The 4,476-nt window shown below is 36.9% G+C and overlaps 1 pseudogene; it reads left to right on the top strand.

Annotated features, from left to right (window-relative positions):
* The first annotated feature begins 487 nt into the window (after positions 1-487).
* Positions 488-4,213, top strand: LOC108376072 (GATA zinc finger domain-containing protein 14-like; annotated as a pseudogene).
* The last annotated feature ends 263 nt before the right edge of the window (positions 4,214-4,476 follow it).

Here is a 4,476-nt window from a genome sequence, read left to right as displayed (position 1 = left end):
TTCAAAATTATAAACAAAATTTTGTTAAACGTTTACTTGGTTGATTAGAAGTCGTTACTTCTTTTATCTAAATAATAAATTTGTTGTTCCCGGGTTTACCTCTTGGTATAGGCGGTCGGCCTTAATTTAACCTTGCAAGCTTACAGACATATGTATATAAATATATCGTCGATGTTTTTGCAAAACCGCCCATCGACCAGTTGCAAAACCGCCTAAATCGCCGTTGAGGCAAAAATGAGATTTGGTAACCCTGAACTCCAGGCATCGAGATTTATGTATAAAAATTATTTAACCGTTATTAAACTAACAGCTTTGTAAAATAATAGCTAAAGAAAATACCGTCTATCAAGGCAATGCCTACAAAGCATAAACCGTTTTTTCGCTATCCTTTAAACTTTTGAGTGCCGTAAGATAGGCGGTTTTGCAAAAACATCGACGATATGTACATCTATTAAGTTTTTACAAATTATTTTATTTTGTTTAATATTTTATTTATAGTGAATGTATGGACTATATCAATGACAAAGCTCTCGGCGATGGTGATATGGCATTGAAATTTGCGATGCTCTTCTCTTCGCACAACTTTGACCAACTGGCAATGAAAGATATCAAAATACGTAGTGCCATGTTGAAGGTGCTCGAAGCAAACTATCTTAATGCCGATACCTACCGCATTCATGATAAAGAACGCCTCTACAATTCCATTACATTATTAGGCGAATATTATAATCGTGTCCGCCTGGCCGATCAATCGCCCATCACAATTTTAGGCGAATCTTTGCTAAGCCTACTTATTCGCGAAGTCAGCGCTTTAGAACCAATTGATGTGAAATTGGCCAAGTTGATACTCTCACAAATCACCCTTAATGGTGATATCATTCGTATAAAACATAAAAACGAATTGACGCAACTGCTTTATCACATAAGACGTAATTTGATTGAGCAGCCTGCGCTTAGTGCGACTGTTAAGGCATTGCTGCTAATGACACTTGATCTGTACTATAGTAACTTTACCAACTTGGGTGCACAGTTAGAACAGATGTACACTAAATATCTAGTGCAGGATGTTGAGGATGAAGGCAACAACAATGTTAATGCTTGTATGCAACCGCAATCGTTGCCAGTATTTATGCCAGGTGTAGAACAGCAAACGCAACAGCAATTGCAGATGCTGCAGAAACAACAAACCTTATCGCCATTGCAACCGCGGGTACAGCCACTGGTGAAAACAAATAGCTTTGTGCCGCAAGACCAAGATTACTGTGCGCCAAATGAGGCGACTGCCAACACTGTTTATGAAAATGGCGATAGTGAAAATGCCGCAAATGACTCTTACGATTCACAGCCATCGACAAAGAAATGGAGTGAACAAGTATGCGAAGACTCGCTATATGAAAGTGAATTTGGCAATGACTTTAACAGTTATGAACAAGACTTGAAAGATGGTAGTGGCGGTGTAGGAGTAGGTGTTGACTCTGGTATGCACGGTCGCTTGAGCAATGGGCGCGACAAGTTGAATGTTTCCGGCAATAGTCGCTACAATGATGAAGATTCTTTAAGCCGAAATGCAAGGCGTGCCCAAAAGCCTCGCAATTCACCACGCCCACTAAAACAGCAGCAACGCGATGGTAATGAGAGGTGAGCGAAGTTTAAAACAACAAAGAATTAAATAGAATTTAAGATTAATTAAGTTGCCTCACCTGTCACACAATGATGATTGCTTCTTCACTTTGCAGGGCTAGTGGGCATGTAGATCAGAAATCACCGCAGGGTGAAGAGGATGATCAGACAAAACCACTACCTCGCTGGCGTGCACCGCGTTTCAATCGGGAAAGTGATCCCCAAAGCAACGATGGGCCTCAGCGTAATCAACAACGCCGTTACAGTGCTAGTTTTGACGATGATCATAGTGTGCGCAGCGACGGTGGCAGCATTCGACTGTACAGCATAAATGATCGTTTGCGACACTCCCAAGAGAAGATGGAACGTAGTGGCAGTAATTTCAACTCTATTGCCAATTCGAACTGGGATCGACAGTCACAGCATGCAGATGATCGTAGCGAGCGTTCGTATATAAGCAATTATGAACGCGGCAACAATTACCGTCGCGGCAATCGCCATTTTAATAATCGTCAGAACTATGATAAACCACCGCGCTTCCAAAAGCAACAGCAGCAACAACAACAACAAAGACACCAATATACATAGCAACTCGTGGCGGCAATCACGTCACAATGTAATGAATAACTCCTACCATGATGAGAACTCAGCGTATCGCTCCAATGGACCCGAATCGAATAGTCGCAGTTCATCGCGTGCACGTACGCTTCCACGTCCAGGCAAATCACGACACTTCGATGACGCAGCACGAGGGTGCTAACAATGCACCACCGTATCGCCGTAGTCAAAGTCCCTCAACGCATAGGCAAAATCAGCAGCGCACACGCAACTTCAACGCACGCTATAGTAGCCAGAGCAGTTTGGCTAGCTGAAGCGTCAGGCACATTTGACCGACGTCAGCGTAACCGTAACTTTGGCCGGCAGTCGCAACAGCGGCAAGACCGCTGGGAAGATGACGCACAATGTGCAAGCTCAGCCCGATGACAATTTCGTGGGATACGAAAAATGAGAATAGCGAACTGGTGCGTAATGCACGCCAAACTGCCAAGTATATGAACTATTTGTCTTCGAAGAAGTGAGATACAGCCTGTGCAGCTGAGTCAACTGACAAGATCAGCGGTAGCGTTTGGTGCGAATTCAACATTAACATAAACAACGTAGAAATAAAGCACACAAATGGGCACCAACAAAAAAGAACAACGACAAAAATAATGTGTCAACAAGTGAGCCAATTGAGTTACTTATCTACTTCATTTATATTATTGTAATTTCTGTTTTGACTTTGCTTATACCTCTATTTCTTAAGTTTGATTAATGTATGAAGCGTAGTTTGGTTTTTCTTACATTTTATATTTGCTTTTAAACAAACACGGTCTGTGTGAGAAAGAACAATCACCGATGAAGCAATTTGTTTAGAAGCAAATGCAGCAGTTTGTAGGGCATATTATGCGGCTTGTGCGGTTAAGTATTCTAATTTGCTATTTTTATTTATTTGTATTATTTTCTACAACTTCAAATGCGTATAATTCGATTATAATAGAATTTATTAATTGGAAAGATAAAAGAATTACAAATGTTAAAAAATAAAACCAACAAAATGTTATTAACTCTAGTGTATTTCACAAATTGCCAATTAGCATTAAATTTTGCCACCTTGGTATATTTAGATGTTGGCTAAAAAATCTAGTGTTTTAAAATTTATACTAAGTAGAAAATAAGAATTGTTTATCTAATTATACAGAGAAATACAGAAACATAATGGCAGATTACCATTTATAATGCTATATAATCATTAATCTGAAAGACTACTAACTTATATGTTAAGTAAAAGCTAAAAAAAACGTTTAACAATACCGCCTACCATAATTTATTTATATAAAAGTAGTTAACCGCACGGTTTACTCTAAAATTCCTATAAAAAAGTTGCACAATATAGTTAGTTTCTGAAATGCTCCGACAAATAAAAATCTTTATTTCATAATAACTATAACTAATCTATAATTGTATACAAGGGACTAAAACATTATTATCATCGCATTGAGACTTCTCAAAAATAACACTTCCATATGATTTTCAAAAGCTACTAAATATGTACATATTTATGTGATATGAATGTAAATATGTAGTGGATTCATGAGGTGTCATAAAGGGGCACGTTTTCACAAATTTTATGACGAAAATAATGATTGTTATAACTCGTTATGCCACCTTATGTATCACCTAACTGAAACGGAACATGTAAATTATCTTTCAATTTATGTTGATTTATTGCAGTAAAAAAAAAAATTATACAAACTTTAAAGAATCTGCTACTTTGCTTAAACCCATAAATTTTTATCTAACCGACTAATAACAATATGTACATATATTAGCATAAAATACTTTAAGTAGCATATACGTATATACATACCACATATATACATACGTACATATAAATAAGCGTAAATACGTTTATGAATCTTAGGGCCGATTACTAAATGTCTTAATAAGCACTATTCATAACATATGTAGATTTGAAAAATACTTTATAATTTTTAAGTCTACGTAGTGTGTGGTGCTTATAAAGTTATTGGGGAACCGCCTCTTAATAAAACAAATTGAAAAACTAAATAATGTATGGACGCCATTTGACTTGTGTTTTCCATACTGAACACGAGTGTTGCAGTCATATTTAAAATAAACATTTAAATATGAGTATTTAATAAGCCTATTAGTACCTCTATACATTTTGTGTTGCCATTGACATTTAATAACATTTTTAACATTTAATTATATAATCACATAAGTCACATAGAGAACATCACAAACATACACAGATGCATACATCTTTATAATTTTTTGTATATAATTTAATTT

Source organism: Rhagoletis zephyria, unplaced genomic scaffold (assembly GCF_001687245.7).
Source record: "Rhagoletis zephyria isolate East Lansing unplaced genomic scaffold, Rhagoletis_zephyria_1.1 Rzeph_scaffold_09851, whole genome shotgun sequence".
Classification (NCBI taxonomy): Eukaryota; Metazoa; Arthropoda; class Insecta; order Diptera; family Tephritidae; genus Rhagoletis; species Rhagoletis zephyria.
This window is presented reverse-complemented; position numbering and strand designations above follow the sequence as displayed.